Source organism: Octodon degus, unplaced genomic scaffold, assembly GCF_000260255.1.
Source record: "Octodon degus isolate 3935 unplaced genomic scaffold, OctDeg1.0 scaffold00192, whole genome shotgun sequence".
Lineage (NCBI taxonomy): Eukaryota > Metazoa > Chordata > Mammalia > Rodentia > Octodontidae > Octodon > Octodon degus.
Window position 1 is genome coordinate 1950068 of NW_004524768.1, and position 21298 is coordinate 1971365.

Here is a 21298-nt window from a genome sequence, read left to right on the forward strand (position 1 = left end):
GATCGTCTGCTCTCTGTTTCACGTCAGTTATGTTTTCATCTCAGTGGTCTCCAGCCTTGAAGAGAAAGACCCTAGAAGCTTCCTTCTTTGTTGTGTTCTCGAGCTGTATATGTGCTCACGTTATTACTCCCTCGAAAAACGTCAAGCTTTTCCACATGAAAGTGGCCAGACATGACATGTTTTGGCTTAGGGTAGCTTGTAAAAATTTTCTTCAATTTTTTTCCTGTGGTTATTGAATTACCAAGTTTTCCACTTCTTTTGCGGTCAACATTTCAAATGTGTATTTACATAAATATTGAAAAGTAGGATGATTGAACCATTTAATAAAAATTAAAAATTAGTTTAGTAAACTAAATGTGAATGTCTTTACATTTACATATCAGATAAATTTTTGAAATTTATTTATTTATTTATTCATGTGGTACAGGGTCTCACTACACAGTTTGGACTCTTAGTGATCCTCCAGTCTCAGCCTCCCCGGCACTGGGATTATAGGTGTGAGCCACCATGCCCAGTTTTAGTGGCAGCTACTGGAAGCCTTGGGCTCTGTGGCCAGTGTGGTCGGTACAACATGCTGTACCAGGGACTGAGCTGGGGACATTGCACTTGCCAGTCAGGTGCTTAGACAACCGAGCTATCTTCCCGACTCCCACATCAGATAAATTTGTCTTTAATTTTATCTTATGTTCATTATTTAGTCTTATTGTGTGGTCTTTATTTTTGTTTACTTTTGATAATTTAAAGGTGTTTTCCTTACTTGGGTATTTCAGCACATTTAAACAATATTTCTATAAAATTCAATATGGAATTTTATCATTAGCAAAACCAATAGGACTAATCTATGTTGTGCTAAGAACGGTGAGTCAATGCACTCTCCCTTGCCTCTCCTGTCTTTCTTTCTAATGTCCTTCTGCACTGACTCTTGTCCTGTTCAGCATGGATATGTGCAATATCAGTACATTAGAAAGCATAAATATTTTTCATTCCTATCATTAATCATTTTCTCTTGCAACCCTTACTCATTAAAATTAAGCCATGAGCCTTATATACTAGGGGAATAAAAGAATATGTCCATGAAGAGTCACATGGGGGAGCAGGAGGCCATGAGCCAAGGAAACTTGCACTGGACAGAAAGGAGATGCAGACTGGCTGGGTCCCAGGAGCGCAGCTGGAGGGAGAGAGAAGAGGGGACTTGAGGTATGTTTCTTGGATGTCTTCTCTCTGGACAAGCATTTGGGGGATGCCCCGAGGAAGGAATGCACAGGGCTGGGAAAGTGTCAGAAAGGGGGAATGTCAGCATGACATATTTGTGTGTGGAGGATGGCATAGGCTAGGGCTGACAAACTTATGGACACAGAGGGGTGTTCACATTGTTGAAAGCTCTACAAGGTTCTTCACTCATCCCTTCCACTGTCTCCTGAACCTTAACTTCAAGCATGGGCTGCAGAAGTTTCTATTTCTTTGGCCATTGAGTAAATGCAGAGCAAGATCAGAGCAGTCATCTGAACTGCCTGGAGAGGGCCACAGCAGCTAGCACACAATTGATCAAAGACCACTGCTGGGTGCAGTGTCTCCTGCTTCTCACCTACAAAGTTACTTAGATTCACAGTCACTGCAGTGTTACGTAGAATGGCTCGGGCATGTTACAAACCCTGCTCGATCTTCCTCTCCTCTTCCTGAATGCCTGCTTTCAAAGTCGTCTCCATAATTTTGTCCTTTCTAATTGTCATGTAACTGGAATGATATGGTGTGTCATTTTTTCAGTTACACACTTCTTCCACTTAGAAATATACATCTAAGGCTCATTCCTATCTTTTCTTGGATTAACAGATTATTTCTTTTTATCATTAAGTAATATTCCATTGGGGGCCAGGGAGATAGCTCAGTAGAATAAGCGCTTGCCTGGCAAGCACAGGGTCCTGAGTTCAACCCCCAGTACTGGAAAAAAAGTAATATTCCATTGTATGAATATATCAGTTTATTTCTGAGTCAGCAACTGAAGGACTTGAGCGTTGTTAGTTTTGATGATTATGAATAAAGCTACTGTAAGCATTGATGTGCAGGTTTTATGTGGACTGGCTGAATACTAATGGGTATTATTATTGGATTATACAAGACTATTGCACAGGAATGCCCCGCCTCCAAATTTCTATATTAAATCCTAATTGCTAGCATCACTATCTTCAGGAACAGAACTTTTAAGGAGGTAACTAAGGTTAAATATGGTAGGTGTGGTGATGAGCACCTATAGCCCAACACTGCAGTAGGCAGATGTAGACTACCACAAGCGTCAGCACTACCTAAGTCATTTAATGAAACCCTGTCCCAAAATAAAAAAAAATAAGAAAGAAATGGAGACGTAACTCAGTGAAAAGAGCCTAGTCCAAACCCTAGTACCAGCAAAAATGAAAGCAAAAGAGGAAGAGACAATGGAAATACACACTCTCTCTCTCTCTTGCTCTTTCTCTCTCAATCTTCCCTCCCTCCCTCCCTCCCTCCCTCCCTGCCTTGTTCTCACTAACAGAGGAAATGTGGAGGTATGGCTCTTGCAGATCGTGAAGAGCGACCTTATTGAACCCCTGGGCCCTGTGCCTGCTTGCAGGTGCTTGAATCCGCTGAGCTATTTGGCTGGCCCTGAGAGACCTTATCAAACACAAGTTTTACCAGCAGCACCTTGGTCTTTGATTCTTAAACTTCCAGTTCCCATTAGAGTAAGAGAATAAATATTTTGTTGTTGAAATAACCCAGTCTGCTATATATTTTTCACTGCAGCCTGACCTAATGTATATACATCTGGCTTTATAAGAGACTGTCAAACTGTTTTCCAAGGGGCTGGGTCATTCTCTATTTCCAGCAGTGAAGAAAGAGGGTACTCTCTGTCTGGCCCTGGGCCAGGACATGCTGCTGGCCGAGGTTTGGGATTTTAGTTACTATGCAGTAGTACCTCATCGCAGCTCTAATTTGCAACTTCCTAATGTTTATCTTAATATGTTTAATTTGCTGTTTGTACAATGTTATTTGGTGACTTACATTTTCCTACTTTTTTTTTTTACTTAGTTTTGATTTCTAGTTTGCCTTTTTTATTAATATATTTTAAGAGTTTTTCCATGTATATTTTGGAGATGAATTCTTTACCATACATGTTTGCAATATTTATTTCTAGTTCGTAGCTTGACTGTCTGTCAAAAATGTGTTTCACAAATAGCTCAACGGATTAAGGCGCCTGTTTAGGCAGACACAGGGGCTGGGAGTTTGATCCCCTGGCCTGCCTTGCTGGCCCCACCCCTGGGGTGCATTGAGATGGTGATTGAGACTGGGCATGGTGATGTGCGCCTGTAATCCCAGTACTTGAGAGGCTGTAAATAGGAGGATCACTATGAGTCCAATCATCTGTACAGTGAAACCCTGTATACTCTGTATTTTAGGTATTTTGTCCTAAAATACAAAAAAAAAAAGTTTTACATTGTAAAATTTAAAAATTGTCTTTATTTATTTTTTAGGGAAGGATCTACAGGGTGTTCAGGGTCTCCTAGATCGGACTCATAGTGTTCCACCTGTTTACAGCCTCCCAAAAGCTGGGATTACAGGCACGTGCCACCATGGATTATCCTTTTATCATATTGAAAACCTCGTTGCCAAATGCAGAATCTCCTAGAATTTCTCCTGTTTCCTGCTATAATTACATAATATTACATTTAGGTCTGTAATCTTTTCTGTGTTAGTTTTCATGGAAGGCATTAGGTCACTGCATAGTTTTGTAGCATCGTTCACTCCTAAACACACAATTGTTCCACAGTTTATTTAAGAAGACGGTTCTCCACTGAATAACTTTCACATCCTTCTCAAGGGTCAGTTTACAAGTGTGATGAGCTGGTGCACACCCGTAATCCTAGCTGTTCTGGAGGCTGAAACAGGAGGATTCTAAGTTTCAACTCAGCCTAGGCAACTTTGTGAGACTGTCTCAAAATAAAAAAAAAGAAGGGAGCATGACCAGGCTCAGGGGCAGAGCACTTACCTAGCATGCACAAGCCCTTGGGTCCCATTCTCAGCGTCCGAAAAAGGAAACAGCACTTGTCCTGATTTCTCTCTATTTCTCCATTGTGTTCCACTGATTCTGTAGCTCTATCCTAGTCATGAAATCAGTAGCATGAGTGTACTGATGATGTTTTCTTTCTCTTTTAATGCATTGTGTTGATGATTCAAGATCTTTTTGTCTTTCACATGAACTTTAGAATCAGAAAATGTAGCTCATTGAGAAGAAGATTAAGATGTCATTGAATCTGTGGATCAAGTCAGGAAATAACCAGGTCTTAACAACTTTGAGTTTTCTAACTTTGATCTTTGATTTCCTTATTAGTTTCACATTTTCTATGTATAGATTTTTACATTTATAAATTTAATTCATATCTAAATATTTCATATTTAGCTTCTATTATAAGTGATATCTAATGGGCTGGCGAGATAGCTCAGTAGATTAAGCTCCTGTTTAGGCACGCACAGGGACAGGGGTTTGATCCCCGGCACTGCTTGCTGCACTGGCCTCCACTTGAGCACCCTGAGCCAGCCACAGAGTCTGGGTGTCATGGTGCACACCTGCAATCCCAGCGCTGGGGAGGCTGAAAACAGGAAGATCACTATGAGTGTGAGCTGAGCAGTGAGACCCTGCACCAAATACATAAAAAAAGGAATGAATAAATAAAATGATATTTGGTTTTTAAATTCCAAGTTCTAAATGTTTATTTCTGATATTCAAGAAGGTGTATACTAACCTCTTGTCTTACAACTTTGCTATACTTCATTATTAATTCTAAAAGCATTTAGTTGATTCTTTGCGATTTTCCACATAGAAAATCATGTCGACTGTGCACATGGAAACTTTTATGTCTTCCTTCTCAATATTTATTCCTTTTATCACCCTGACTTGTCACATTAGCTAGCATGTTACATTCCAGGGGAAGGAAATGTCTTTATCTCAGTTTTAGGGGAAAAGCATCCAGTTTCTCATGAAGTATGATATTTGCTGCAGTTTTTAATGTTCTACTTCAGATTTTGTTATATCCTCCATCCTTATTTTGCTAAGGGCTTTTAAAAAAAGTTTCTTAAAATTATGGATAAATATGTTTTTTAAATAAACACCTTTTTAGGCTGGGCATGTTGGCACACACGTGTAATCCCAGCACTTGGGAGGCTGAGGCAGGAGGATTGCTGTGAGTTTGAGGCTATACTGAGCTGCAGAGTAAAGCTCTGTCTCTAACAAAGAGACCAACAACACCTCTTCTATGCTGATTGATTAGATTTCACTGTGTTGTCTTCAGCCTGCTGATGTGGTGGCCATAGTCCTTGATTTTTGGATACTGAATCAGTCTTCCATATCTAGCAAATCCCACCTGGTTATGGTATATAATTTGTTTTTTGCCAGTTGTCTGACTAACTACTCAAATAAAATCGTTACACTGGAAAACTTTGCTAAATGATATAGCAGTGGGGCCAGGGAGGTAGTGCAGTAGAATAAACACATGCCAGGCAAGCACAAGGTCCTGAGTTCAATCCCCAGCACCAAAAAAAAAAAAAAAAAAAAATGTAGCTGTGGTGGTAAACCTTTAACAGCTTTCAATATGCAAACAGCATGCTGTGGCCACCATCATAGCGTAGCTTTCTTTCACTCTGCAGCTTCTTCCTTTACCACTTTTTCTCTTGCTGTCTCACCACAAGTTGCCTGCCTTAGAGACTTCACAAGTTTGAATTTTGGTGATTATTTCCTTGCTATAAGTTGGTCATTGGATTTAGAGGTATATTCATATTTCATCTAATTTGCTTCTGTACTTGTTTGGGGTCCAGGAGAGTTCAAAGGTGAATCTGTGCCTCCCATGGGCAGTGACTGTATAGCACATCTCCCTCCCAAGCTGGCAAACCGCTGGCGCTCACTGCCTGCCTCACTGCGGCAGCGGTGGCCAACTTTGGGTGAGCGTGAAGCCTAGCGATAGAACAGGAGTCCTGGTACACGGGGCTCCGTATTGGATTCTCAGCACCACAAAAAGTACTAATAAGGCAGCAAAACTATGGTGTTCTCTCTTCCTTAGCATTCTGTCACCATGCATTAGATGGGATATTTTCAAGCGCACAGTAAAGTTCTCATGGCTGGGGTACAATGCCTGACATGCGCAGCTTAAAGCAAAAGCATAACTTGGCTCATGGCTTCAAGGGCTTCAGCCCAGGGTCAGCTGGCTCCACGGTGGGAATGTCACTGTGGGAGGGGCTAGCAAGCAGAGCCGCTTAGCTCATGGTGGCTGTGAAGCAGGGTAGGGTCACAGTGCTGCCAGGAAACAGGACCAGGACCAAATATGGCACCCAAAGTCATGCCTCCATCACCTACCCCTGAGCATGCTCCACTAATCCCTGGGATCCCAAAGACCATCAAGCTGACACTCTACCCGAGTGGCCATGCTCCCTTGGACGGTTTGTTGCCCAGTGGAAGAATCTAGAGAAAGACAGAATATTTGATTCTTCATTGATCAGTTGTCAAAATAGTGAGCTAATTCCTTCAGTGAGTTTTCTTTTTTAATACAGTTATACACCCAAGGATTTAACCGTTGGCCGTGTTGTCACCCATGCCTGCTACCTCTGCTGTTGCTGTGGCTCCGCTTCCTTTTGACACAACCCTCTCAGGGTTTGTAGCCCTCTGCTTTTGGAAGTGAGAACTGGCTCCTGGCAGGTCTGGTTCTGCTGTGCGCCCTCGCAGTGAGTCTTGGCTCGGCAAACCTGCTCCCCACTGTGGGAAATAAAGACATCAAAATCCGCACACTTAACAGAGTTTCAACAGGAACGGGAAGTGGCATGTGGGAGACTGAGCCTGAGCCATCCCGGAGGCCAACACACATGTGTCCCGGGTTGTGAAAATATTCCCACAGAGTGGCTTTGTTTGTCTTTTGCTAGGGGGCCTTGGGTTTCACCCATCTAAGACAAGTTTTTACATTTATTTCTTGGCTCCAGATTCCCTGAACCACATTAATAGTGCAGATTTGGAACTCTTACACACATGCAGAGCAGCTTGAGGTTTTGGGTTCTCATGGGAACCCTTTGCCTCCGATCAGAGCCCCAGGCAGATGACAATATTGCTTGACATGTCCCCGGGATGGCAGCTGGAAACCCTGAATGCCTTTTCTCACATGTGGGCGGCGAGACAGATATCTGTGGGCAATGCTTCAAGCTCCCAGCTAGGTCCTGTGGCCGTCCTCCACATGGGTACTTGCACAGCCAGCGCCACAAGCCTGTGTCCAGGTGGCGGGCATGGCATGGATAGGCTTCGCTCCCGCTGAGTCTCTAATTTGTTTACAGTGCCTAGAGCCCTTGTTTCTCTTTTGAACTTGGCTGGACAGTGTTAAAAAATAGCTATACCTGCAGTTCTCAATCTGGGCCTTTTTCCTCCTTATTGAAGAGACTACCACCAGGGAACATTCTGGAAACTTCTCCCCTTTCCACTGGGTCGCTGCTTGTCTGTGATAATGAGGGATTGGATCATGCCTTTCTCTGAGTTGCTTCCTCCTTAGGCTAAGCTCCTTCACATCATGTGACACTGGAACACATCAGGAGCACGGACCTCCTTCTCAGGCTTCACAGACAGGGTGGCTGTCCCCTCCTTCTACTTTTGAGTGGCATGGTGTTGGGTGTGCCATGCACCTCCTGGCCACTGGCACCCTGCAGAACACCTGTCTTCTTGCTCCCTTCCATTCTGTACCAGATCATTTTACAGAGGACCTTTGAGGATTCTTCCTGTGAATTACCTCACCCTGCCTTATCAGCAAACTTTTTCCCTAGAAGGAGCGTAGATAGGCAGCTCTTCCAGATGCCAGTACCAAGCAGTGATTGGGGGGTGGGGGATAAGAAGGTGTGACCTTGGGGAGCAGAAGGGGCTGGAGCAGAGATATCCGATGGGGATGTCACCCAAGACAGGGAGTGTCACGAGCTCTTGTCTTTCCATGTGTGCCCTGTCTCCTGACACATCCCACTGGTGCTGAGGGGCTGATGTGCCTCCACTCCCAGTTCTGGGTTGCTGTGTAAGGCTTTCCCTCCTTGCCAAGTGGGGTATAAAAACATAGTGAATGTTTAAAATTTTTTATAAAAAGTGTATTACAGTTTAGGACACATTGCCGTGGGTCACCTCCCCATCCCCCACCTGTCCCTGCTCACCTCAAGGGCACTTGTCCCATCCATCTTGCCCCTGCCTGCAGCAGACTTGCAAGTCCTCACTCCTGAGTCTCTGTAGTTGTACTGTCATGGCTGCTTCAATGCCCCGAATGGAATCAGCAGGTTTCCCTTGCATCTTCAGTCTGACTTTGAGGAAGAGCTAGAAGGTGCATGGTGTCAGATCTGGTGAATATGGTAGATGAGGATACTCTAATGGTTTTATAAAGCTACCTTTTGATCAGATGGTCCTGGGAAGTAGCATTTACCAATTTTTGATCACATGGCAATACATAAAAGACACAAAGTGAATATTTTTGGAGGGATTAGTGGCTATGTGTCTTTTACTGTAACACATTTTATAATATTTAAACATGCATTGCATAGTTTAATCACGCCCTGTATTGATTTCTCCCCAGAAACACAGAGAAGTCAGAGGTCATAGAGGATCTGCTCCGTGTGACCCAGGACCTTCCTTCCTACCTCCAGGAGCTGGACTCACTCTGGGAGGACGCTGGGTGTCCCGTCCCTGTCCATTTTAATCATTCACAGGGTTTCTGCTGAGTAGGTGGGCGATAACTGTGACAGCTACATGACCTACAGAACATGCTGAAGTCACCCGTGCTGAAGTCACACATATCTGGTTTCTCAGGAGCAGGCTGGCAGTGTGCTAGTCACAGGTGTATTTAAAGGGGACACTTGCAGGAAAGAGAAAGCCACTTTCTGACTTAGTAGCTGTTGCTTAGTGACCGCTCATACAACCAGGAATTCAGGAAAGGTGACAGTGAAATGCAGCAAACACTAGATCCGGAAACAAACAAAGTAGGTGAATGTGCTGAAGGCTTACTGGATGTGGCCAGCTGTTCACACCCTGCAACCTGGTCTGTTCAGCAGATCACAGCAGGATTCCTAGGAGCTCCGAGGCCCCGATACAGCAGAGAGGGAGAGGAAGAGCTGTCTGCAGCATGCAGCTCTTCATGTCTCCCCGCAGAGTACCCAGGAGGACAAGGCCCACACACAGTCCTGGACGACCCACTCCTTGTAGACAGCACTTTGGTCACAGTGTTGACATGCCTGGATGTCTGTGCCCCTCCAGGAGGGTCTCAGCTCAGGGGACTTGCTTCGATTCTTATTCTGGCTCCTGTTTCTACCACTGGGCAAGTTCTTGCTAAAATCGTGTTCGAAGGTGAGCGGAGGGCGGTGCCCAGCTCAGCATTCTTATTTCCTGCTCCATCTTCAAGTCACACTGCATTGACGCTGGTGGTTTAGCAACCAGTGAACCCGAGAGGTGTGGCATCTCTCCAGACAGAAATTCCTTGGGTCCCCTCCTCAGCACGCACACCTCAGGTTTTCAGTCGGTGGAGACAGATGTTTCTCTGTCACCCAAAACTACTTGATTTCTGCTTCCAGCGCTGAAGTTTGGTAGCGAGGAATAGCCTGCACCATCCTCTGAATGCCCCCTACCCAGAATGCTTAGTGAGTGCTGCTTGGGCCCCTCCCTCGCTTCCTTCCACTTTGCTTGATAACAGCTATTCACTTTCCCAGAGCCATCCAGGTTCACTGAAGTATCATTTCTTAGAGGTCCTGGAACACTGAGGAAATGCCATTTGGATGCCATGAGAATGGGCTCACTAGAAAATTTCCAATTCCCAAATCAAAGGTTTTTCATGAAAACTCTCAGGAAGTCTGAGCTTCCTGAGAAGCTCAATCCAGAAGTAGATAACCCACAAATGCAGTACCTCAGCACTTTATTCTAGAAGGCTGACTGTGTACACAAAAGGTGTGTAATTAGGTCAGCAGCCAAGAAGTGGAAGGCCAGTTGATTGCTCAAATCCTTTTCTCTTTCCTTCTTCTAGCTATACTTCAGCTGGTTTTTCTGCAGATGTTTGTCCTCCCTGAGAATCACAACCTCTTCTGTCTCCTTTCAGCAGTGGCTTGTCCAGTTTGCAGAGATGGGCAGTGTCTCCCAGTCTTTCTCAGGAGTCCATATGAGTGTAGGTGGGCTGCTGGTGAGTGCGAGGAACAGAGCTGATGCTGTCCGTGGAACTGGGTCGCTCCTGGCCAAGACATAGAGCTTCGTCTGTTCACAGCAGTCTGTCCTTCCCAGGAAGTCACCAAGGCCACTCTGGTGCCTAAAGACAGAGCTGTCAGGAGGATTCATTTCACATGGCTGTTCATATCCAAAGCACAGGCTCTTGTGATTCCCACGGCTGGTAGAGGAATTCTCACTCCTTGGCCCCATGATGCTCCCTGGTAGGCCCTGGTTGCTAAGCCTGCTGATTGCCTACCTCAACTTCATTTTGGCCTTCTGGGTTTGTTTTCTGTTGCTGTAATAAAATCTTTAAGCCTGTATCTTATAAAGCATGGAGGTGTATTTGACTTATATTTCTGGAAGGTGGGAAGTCCAGTGTAAAGGCCGTCAGACAGAACATTGTGGGGTCTTGAAGAAGTCCCAGACTCCACTTGGTTGTCTAGATAAGAGGGCTTCAGTACTCTGTCAGATTTCTGCCACTAGCATGAGGCCGCTGACATTCTCAATTTAAGGGAGCAAAGGTTATTTTGGTCCACAGTTCTGGGTGACTCAGTCCATAGCGGGCTGGTTCCAAGGCTTGAGCATCATGCTCAGAGGGTGTGAGAGAGGAGAGTTGTGCACCTTGTGGTGGCCAGAATCGCACACCTCTTACGGGTGCTTTGCAGATGTGCCTCTGTGTGTTCCAGTGACTGCGTGACCACACACGTCTGTCTCCCAGGTCCCTATGCTATGAGGTTTTACTTTCTTTGTTGCTATTATTTCTTTCTCACAGGAGATACTCTCCTCAGCTTTGCATCAATGTAACAGATCCTTTCTCTTGGTTAATCGGTCCCTTTACCTAGCCCCTCCTCTGCAAGCTGTCTTGCATCCTGTGGAGAGGAGAATGTCCTGGCCTCCCGTGTGCTCAGCAGCACCATGAAGCCACCTGTGCACTGCTCTGAGCTCCCCATTTTAGCAGTGCTTGCACCTCATACTCCTGCTGCGCCCCACAGCTCAGCAGTCAGAACCTGCTCCACATGGAGCTTCCCTGGTGCCCTCAGCCTCCCTGCTTCACATTTTGGGGTTCCTGCAGCCTCCTCCCTCCCTGCTCATGCCTCCCTCCTCTCTTCCTCCTCTTCTGCAGGCATGACTTCCATTTTCCATGAAAAACCCCAAGCGTCCCTCTGGAATCCTGCAGCAGCCCCTGCCATACCTGCTGACCACTGGCCTGCAGTTGTGCACGTTGCTGCCTCCTGGGTAAGCTCTGAGCTCCCTCTGGGGCAAGGACAAGCTTCATGATTGGGGATGAGCTCCTGGGCTTCCAGAGAAGGCAGAGTAGCTACCATTTTCTGTTTTCTTTTGCACACTCCAGAATCTTCCCCTCCTCTACCACATAATCAATGTTCCATCCCTTGCAAGTCATTCCCATCAGCATACAAACACGCTCTTCTAGCTCTCCACAGCTGGGTTACACTCAGAGAAAGTGAGGTCAGCACCTCAGAGGTTCCCATGTGCCCATGTGCGCATGTGCAGTGCAGCACCATTCACAGTAGCCAGGATTGGGATTAGCCAGAATGTCCTCAACTGGTGACTGGACAAAGAAACTGCACAGACACACAATGGAATACTGTTCAAGCATGAAAAAGCATGAAGTACTGTCATTTGCAACACTATGCATGGTCCTGAAGGATTTTGCCTTAAGTGAAGTAAGCCAGGCACAAAAAGACAAATGTCATCTCACATATACACCTGTGTGATAAAAGCTGATTATTACAGAAGACAGGAATAGCACTGTGAATAGCAGAGAATGTGGAGAGGTTGGTTAAGGTGAGCAGAGAGAGGAAAAAGAAGTTCTGCTGCTCTGCTGCACAGAATGAATGCTAACCACTGAGCATTGTGTACCTCAAAAAAGAAAAGAGGGCCTTGAGTCTCCTTACCATAAAAGCATGATGAAAGTGCAAGGTGATGAGCATGTTAAGTATGCTGGGTTTGTCATTACCCAGTACCTACATGGATCAAAGCATCACACAGAGCTCAGCAGAAATGTGGATGACAGGGTGCAAGGAGCAGAGGCCTCGAGGTGGGCGGCAAGGTGGGGTGGAGTGGGGTGCGGCCAGGTGGTCCCTGCAGGTTGCTGTCTGGCCTGCTGGCATCACATCCTGCTGTGGACATCTTGTCCTGAGTGCCTGTTCCAGACCATGAGCATCACAGTGAATGGCGAAGCCAGACTGCCCTCTGCATTCTAGGGGGAGAAACACTTCCCAGCACTTTAACAATTTACACATATACAGTTGGGTTGTCAGTGGATTCCTGGTAACCTCACAGGAACAGCCTTATCTCCACTGAAGTGTTTCAAAGTCACACAGCGCTGTTTGATATCTTCAAATGTTTAAACAGAATTTAAGGTATTTAAACACAATTTCCTTCTCTGTAAAGCATCCAGGATCTGCTAGTTCCTGCTCGGTGGAGGTGGACCTATTCCTTTGAAATGTTTTTTCTTTATTCACTTCCTGGTGTGAGTTTGCTTAAGGAAATCTGTTTAGCTACAGAAGTGTTTAGTCCAAGCCCCATCATGGGAACCCTTGTTAGAGGACTAGGATTGTTTCACAAAATTTTATAAATGTGCATACAGGTGTGTGCATTCTCAAGAATGAGGGTGGCAAGCCTGCAGGTCTGTACCTCAAAGCAGGAGGGTCAACAGGTGGGAGAGGAGAGGGAGGAAGGGATTGGGGCTTGCTGTGCATCTGTACCAACTTCCACAGAGTAATGTAAACAGCGCAACCAACAACACACATGTACTAATGTACAGAAGAGTGTAGGATGGCTCAGCAGAGGACTGGAAGGGCTGCGGGGAGGAGACACAGAGTGGGCCATGTGTCACAGTTGCTAAAGCACAAGAAGTTGCCTTTGGACAGTGGGGTAAATATAGATAATCAACAATTATATGGGTACCCAAAAGCCACAAGAAAGATTTCAAATGTTTTTCCCATACAAAAATGATATATATTTGAGGCAATAGATATGTTTAACCTGATTCAAACATTACATGATATATTAAAATATCCCATGGCATCCCATGTATAGGTAGAATGTTTATGTGTGCAAGCTGAAAATTAATTTAATTTAAATGTTTAAAAAATAAAAAAAGAGGGCCAGGGAGATGGCTCAGTGGAATAAGCGCTTCCCTGGCAAGTGCAAGGGCCTGAGTTCAATCCCCGGTTCTGCAAAAAATAAATAAATAAATAAATAAATAGCTGACAGAATGGTGATTACCCACCAGCAGGGGCAGTGTAGCTGGCTAGGGGCAGGTGAGGGGCCAGGAGATGTTGGCAAGGGACCCAAAGTTTCAGTTAGATAGGAGCACATTCAAGAAATTTACTGTGCAGCATGGCCCCCACAGTTCCTACCAGAGGGTTATTCTTCAAAACTGCTGAAAGTCGAATTTGAGTATTTTCACTCCAAAAGAAGTTGCAGATAATGCATATGTTAATTAGCTTAAACTAGTCATTCTATACAACATATGCATTTCAAAACCTCATGCTGTCCTTGAACATTTATGTTTTATTGATGATAAAATACACAAACAACTAATACTAATATCAACCATCATTATTACTTGGCGATACTTTCCTAGCCTACAGTTGTACCTGCCTTAGTCTCTCCCCACAGAGAGCCAGCATTCATTCTCTTGGGCTAGAGGTAAGCAAAGAAGGACTTGATGAACTCTTCCACTAAGCTCCTTAAGTGACACAGAATACCTTCCCTGGGAGGCAGGACAAACTGCCACTGATATAACGTGGAGAGTGGCATTACCAGTAGGCTGTTAATGATAAACACATAGAGCAAATTCCAGTAATAATTACAGTATTCAGCTGTCTGAGTAGCAGAAAAGTGGAATGCACACTGAGAGTGAATCTTTGCTCATTCCCTTCCTGAACGGAGCAACGCCACTCCGTTATAGGGCACCATAGCGCGTGTCTGTCCCTGCTCCACAGTGGCTCCCTCTTCTGTTCGCTGCAGATGGGCTCTGGTAGAAAATGTCCAGGCACACAATTAGAGGCCCAAGCTTCAGAGAAAAGCAATTACTTGAAAAAGATGGATTTGCCAGAGGTCGGCTCTTCCTTCCTACTTAGATGGCTCTCTACTTTAAATTGGATTTTTTTTTTTTTTTAGGATGTGGTATTTAAGAAGAAATCATCATCCGCCTAATTTTCTGTGGAAGCTCCTTGTAACATCACAGTGAAATTAGACCAGACAAAGAAATATGGAGAGGAGCAGATGGGTTCTGGTTTCCAATTTGGGTTCAAATAGGCCTCAAGGAAAAGTCAAGAAAAACCCAAATGTCAACCCCGACTCTGCAGTGATTGCTTTCTGGGGAAGGGGCTCAGCCTCTCTTCTCATCATGTGCAGGCTGTTGATGGTACTTCCATAAGCTCCTAGTGGGCCTCAGTGTGCCCGAGTGGGCTAAGGAACAGTCATGAGGGCACCTCCTGCTGTGTTGTGGGGGTGACCCTGTGCACCTCCCTGTGCAGGGAAGATGGCTCACGGCCTGGTGCCCAGCCCCATCAGTGGGCCAGGGCTCACCGCACAGGGCTGGGCCCGCATCTGGAAAAGTGCCATCCAGACCCTGCTGCCAAGCCCAGTTTGTTTGCTTGCCTTTGGGAAAGGGTCCAAGGAATTGAGGACAAACCAGGGCAAGGAAGAGAGTTACATGGAAAGGCCCAAGAGCAAGGCGCAGCAGGGACGTGGCGACCTGGAGGGCCCTAAGTGCCTGTCACCAGGAAGCAGAGCTGGAGGAAGCAGCCAGGCCAGGTGACCCGCTGGCCTGTGCTAGTCCTGAAGGTAGAGGGAGAGGCTGGGGAAGCCTCCTGCAAGTCAGCCCTGAGCAGCTCATTCAGAGGGTTAGGAGCCAGCAAAGGACTCGCAAAAGACCCTGGCTCCGTGAGGATGGAGAGGCGACTCCAGGCCAGGAGCAACTGCCTTGCTCCTGAAAAATGCTCTTCCCCTCCCCTTGAGAGAGCGAAGCCCCTGGTGGGGCTCTGTTATGCGGAAGAGGAAGTCAGCAGCCCTGTCTGTTTGGTCAACTGGGGAAGCAAAAGTTATACTAGTGGTGGAGAGGATAAACAGAGAAGCCCACCAAGCCGAGTGCTCTCTGCCCTCGGGATGTAGAGCATGTGCTTCCTGTGGTCCTCGTGCACTAGAGCAGGTGCTTCAGAGCACAGGCCATACCAGGTGTCCACACTCCCAGGAGCGGGAGAGGTGTCTAGGAGAGGGACTACAGGGCCAGACACTTAGGGGGTGTGACAGTAGGCAGTGCAGAAAGGTGGGAGGGGGAGGGAGAGGAGGGGAGGCTGCCACACAGGGGCAGGGTGGGCTTGTGGGAAGGGACTGCCACCAGGAGCTACCATGAAGGTCTGAGTGAGGGCGGTTCAGCTTGGAGCTGGTGTTGAGATTATGGCTGGTGATGAGCAGGGAACAGCTCAGCCCGGGTGTGCGGGAGGCACCAGCTGGCTTTGCCGATCAGCTTTGCACAAAGCAAAAGAAGAGATACTCGTTTGGGCAGAAGGTGGATTGGTCAGGCTTTGTATATTTCTGTATTGAAGTCAGAAGACAGCTGACCATAGGGAGCTGTGTTCAGGAGTGACGACACAAGTGTCTTCACCGTGTGGACTCAGGCTTCAAGGTCATATCAGCCACAATCACGGGGCTGCCTCTGAGGTTCAGAGAGCTTGAAATCTAGAGAGCTTGAAATCTGCTAGGGCAGAGGCTAGTAACGAGGGGGGTGGGACAGAGGCCACAGTGGAGGCAGGAAAATGTCTCACGATGTGATTTCATTTTTCTGATGTCTTTTCTTTGTTGCTCTGCAAAGATTCAAATAGTGATTTTTTTATCTGAAGATCATTGTAAAATATTAATAGACCTGCACTTTTTATTTTCCATTTTAGTTTCCTGGAAACATCTATTTTAAGGAAGATTTCAGAAGCTTGTAAGTCCAGGAAAATCTAGTCATTCCTTAATCCACCCAGCAGGTGCAGTTTAAGCAGCTGCAGAGAGAAAGGGAAAGTATTTCCATGGTGCTGGCCAGCCTACCCAGCTGTAGCCCTGTGGGGGACACTCCCAGGACCCCTCTGAGCCTTTTTCCAGCCCCTCCTTGCTGTTTATTCTCGGTGTGGAGCAGTAAGCTGCCAGGAGATTCAAATATTTCTGACTGCATCAGGACTCCCTCAGGGTCTCTAGGGCAACGGTGATCTCCACTACATGTGCAGGTTGATCTGGACCATTTTTATCCTGCTTGGTATTTATCTCATGTGGTCAGCCAAATAGTTGCTCCTCAAGCTCTTGATGTATTTACGTCACCTTACATGGCAAAGGCTGAAGGACTTTGGGGTTGGAGATTGTCCTCAGTCACCTATTGAACCAAAAATATCCCCAGGGCCCTTAAAAGAAGGAGCCAGTGGGGGGGGGGGCGGAGAGATGGCTCAGTAGAATAAGCACTTGCCTGGCAAGCACAAGGGCCTGAGTTCAATCCCCAGTTCTGCCAACAAAAAAAAAAAAAAAAAAAAGGAGAAAGTAGGGACAAAGTTGGTGTTAGGAAACAAAGATGCCATGACAAAAGCAGAGGTGGCCAGGTGATTTTGAAGACAGGAAGAGACTGTAAGCCAAACGGGGTGGGTCTGACAGGGTTGGCAAAGGCAGAGCCCCCAGAGGAGCACAGGCCAGCTAATCAATGCCTTGATTTTCATGGCTGAAGCGGCTTCGATTGCTGGCCTGCTGCACTTGCGGATAACCCACCTGTGCTGTCCTGAGGCACTAGGACTGTGGCCTCCATTACAGTGCCACAGAAAGGAAGGGCACAGCTCAGGCAGAACAGTGAACTGTCTCCTCAAAAGTCACCTCCTCCCAAGTCACTCTAGACCCTCTCCTTGGCTCCCGGAGGTTGGTCAAGACATGTTAGTGTCACGTGGTGATGTCCTTTTATTCAACACAAGGGGAGGGTTGGTACAGGCCTGGATTGAGCTGCTAGGATCTTCCCCCCCAGCATCTTCAGGGTGACTAAGAAGCCTGGAAATAACAACTTTGTCCTTTCATCTTGCGGAGAGAACTGAACCGACCACCAAATGTGTGTCCAATTCTGTTTCCAGAGCAGGAAGCCACTCTATGGACTTGCTTTATAGGTATCCGAAAGACCGGCAACCCCATAGCTATGGAAACAGGTGCAAGGGTGACTGCTGGATAGGGTAACTTCGATGGGTCAGTAACTTCTATCTGTTCATGCCAAGGTAGTAGACCCTGGTGCTCTCTATTGTTTGTTAACTGATTCGATAAGTTGACATGAGATTCATCTATTCCTTCCTCAGACGTTCACTGAGTTTCCATTCTGGACCTTCAGGCTCAGGAGGAGGAGAGTGGGGACAGACTGGGCTGTGGTCTTGGTCCCAGGAGCGCCCTACTCTGCCGGGTGTTGGGGCTGGTCAGGGCCTGGGGAAGCTCGAGCAGCAGCGCGGGGAAGCTGGGCCAGGTGGAGAACTGTGCTATTCCGCTGGAATGGAAGGTGGGCGGGATGGGCCAGTTGGCTTCTCATCTGCCTTCCCAGAGCAGGGTCGGGGTCTTAGGCTTCATGCCAAGGAGTGAAGTCCAGGCAGGGCTCGCCCTGACCATGCCTCACGGAGGGAGGGCTCCGGAGGGGTCGGAGCCCAAGGGAGTATGGCATCAAGGATGCTGGCAGCTGACGCCATGCTGCTTTGTAGTGCGAGGTATCTGAGACTCCATCTCCCTCCTGCTTCAGCCTCTCCACCGCGTGGTCACCTCCTGAAGCAGTGGGTGTGGTGTGAGTGCAAACTGTGCTGTGTGTGTGAGCATGAGGTTGTGTGACACATGGGTGTTGGCCATGCATGTGAGTGTTGTCTGTGTGTACCGGGGTGATCACAGGGGTGATGAAGGACTAAACACCTTCTAAGAATCTTTCTCCCATCTCTCCTCTGTGTAGTTATTTAAGAATATAAAATATTTTTTAAAAACATTAGAAATGATACAAAATTTCATTAAACAAAGTAATAAGAATTCAGCAATGATTGTTGTGTTACTTAATTAGTTGTTTAGGTTATCACATAAACCTCAAAGATAGGTTAAAAAATAGCAACAATAACAAAAAGTTAAAAGAAATTTAAAAAGAATAAAAAAAAATGTAAGCATTAATTTCTCCCCTCAAAGCCCAGCAGAAATCAGCAGTACAGTTACTAAACTGTCCCGCGTACTGCTCGGCACAAGGGTTAAGTGTGGTGGAAGTGAGGGAGAGCAGTTTCAGTATTTGGAGGGGACTGAATGGAACATGACTGAGTGAAATCCATTTGTAAATTTAAACCTTCACTATATATATATATATATATATATGTTGTTGTTGCTGCCAGCTCAGTCCTGAGGGCAGGGCTGGCATAGCATATGGTGCTGGGCATTGAACCGTCGTCCCCTGCGCCTGCCTTAGCTCGCCTAAGCAGGCACTTTAGACTGCTGAGCTATCTCATCTCACCATTCACCGTATTTTTTTAATCATGTGTGAAAGTGCATGAGATGAGGCGAGCATGGATGTGGGAGCATTTGTGGAGACGTGGACTTGCGAGTGTGACAGCGTGGGACTGCATGTGCTCAGGAGAGTGTGTGCATATATGCGGTTCACACGTATGAGTATGTGCATGTGCACTGAGCACATTTCCCATGTGTGTATCTTAGACACAGTCATGATGTGCTTTAGCCAGGGGAAACAGCCTTGCCTGGCTGCTAGGTGCTGTCTCCCATGCTGGTCCGCAGGCCCTAGACCCCGCCCCATCCCCTAACCTCCCCAAGACACAGCCCTACTGGAGAGAGAATGGATGGAGGGAAGTGTCACCAGCTCTGGGGATGCAGCTGGCTCTGCTTGCCTTCTGTTTATTTGATCCTTTCTCAGTGGCTCTGGGAGCACAAGGAGGAGGATGGAGGGGCAGCTCTTTTCTCTGCATCTGGCATGGCTGTGCCCCTCTGTGGGGCCCACATAGTCACTTCTGGGCTGGTCCCTGCTTTCCACCTCTACTGGCTCCCTCTCCTCCTCCATCAATCTCACCTCAGGGAGGTTGCAGGCCGGGTCTGAGCTAGATCTCCTTCCCCTCCTGCAGCACAGAGACAGCAAAGATGGCCCCGCAGTGACACCATCTTTTACTTGTAGCTAAGCAACTAAATTCCCCCCAGCCCTCCAGGGCTCTGGAGTGTGTTTATTTGTTAAGCCATTCTCTGAGTATAGCCTGAATCCTGGCCACACACTTTGCAGTTTAGATCAGTAAAGTCTTAATGAATGAATAAAATATAGGTGCCTTGTTATGCATTTCAATTACACAGTTATTGTTACATGATGTACCACAGTGGTCTGGAACCTGTCCCTCCCAGCTGACACCAGTGTTGTATCCTTCGGCCACATCTCCCTATCCACTCCCAGGTCAGCCCTCAGAGCTGTTCTCCTACTCTCTGCCTCTATGAGTTGGATGTTTCTAGATCCTATGTATGAGTGAGGGTGTATGATGCTTGTCTTTCTGTTCTGGCTCATGTGATTTCATTTATCTTCTAGCTTCATTCATGTCATTGGAAAGCAGCTTTTTCTATACAAAGTTTTCCAAATAGAGGGACCATTAATGGAGGATTGGGATGGATAAATAGAAAGGCAGAGGCAGAACAGACTGAAGAGAGACACTTGTCAGACACTCAGGTAGATGGTAGGTATACACAGGCAGCAGAGAGGTGCTAGGTGGTCCGGTTGGTAGAGGGATGGCTAGAATGCAGATACGTAGTGGATGTGTGTGTCCACGATGTGTGGGCAGGCGGTAGAGAGAGGAACAGTCTGCAGATAGACGGGTGGACAGGCAATTGGAAAGACAAGTGTGTGGACCGAGCATCCGGACAGGGAGGTCACATCTGACAGTAGAGCTCCATCCCACAGCTTCTGCTGCCCTTGGAGCCGAACCGTGAACTCTGCAGCAATTGGTCCGTGGCAGTCAAGACCTGGTTACTAACTGATCACTTCCCATTTTTTACTACCACTTCCAAGTCAGGGCTGCATAGAGAAAGTCAAACATACACTTCCACAATCTTGCAGGATTCTCTGCTTCCACCAACCCCACAGGATGAACCGCTACAGTTTCCCAGGCCACAGCCTGCACCTGGGCTCACCTGACCTCCTTCCCAGTTCTTGAGAAAGTCCCTGCTCTTCATCCATGAGGAGCCTCTGATGAGCACAGCTGTGGTGGTGGTGCCTCCCTGGTGGAAGCAAGCTCTGAATGACGGTCGCTGTTGGTTCACATCTGGGCAGACTTCATTTACTTCTACTGTGCTCATGCTTTTATATCTGCACCTGCAATGATGCGGGCTTTTGTTTTGAAAATGGTTCTTGAAGACGAACGTAAGGTAAGAATGAGGCACATAATCTGGGCTTCCATGTCACTGACCCAGATGGTGAAGTTCGCACTGGCTGTGTTGCCAGTTTAAGGTGTCACTCTCACTCAGTGAAGGCCTGAGGGCCAAGCAGACAATGAGTCTCAGACATTAAATTTGAACCAAGGGAGCAGAGGACAGTGGTGCCTATGGTGATCTAGGCAAGCCTGCAACAGAGACCTGCAGCCCGAGGGGTGGCACCACGCCCACATCCCAGCCCTGGTACCACTGAGGGCTGTGCAGTGAAGGGAGTAAACCCCAGGCTCGGAGGAGCCTGCTTTCCAGAGTCATCAGGTAAGAAATCCGCCTGCAAATCAGGACCCATCTTTCATTTTGCATGCATTGAATTAGAGTTTGCCAGCCACAGGTCTTGGCGGTTTATCTGTTGTCACAGTTTTCATTATGTAATCTTGCACTCCAAGAAACAGAAATGTAGACATAGTCCACAGAGATGCATGCTGAGCACGCTGGGTACAGTGAGTAACTACTTCTATGGGTCTGAGCCTCTTTGAGGAGGTGACAGGACACTGACCTGGGAGGAGCAGCCAGGGCAGGGAGACGGAGACATGTTCAGAGATCCAAGGACAGGAGCCCGGGCATGTGACCAACAAAGGAACAGGGTTGTTGGAATGCACAGTGCTGGTCCATGACAGA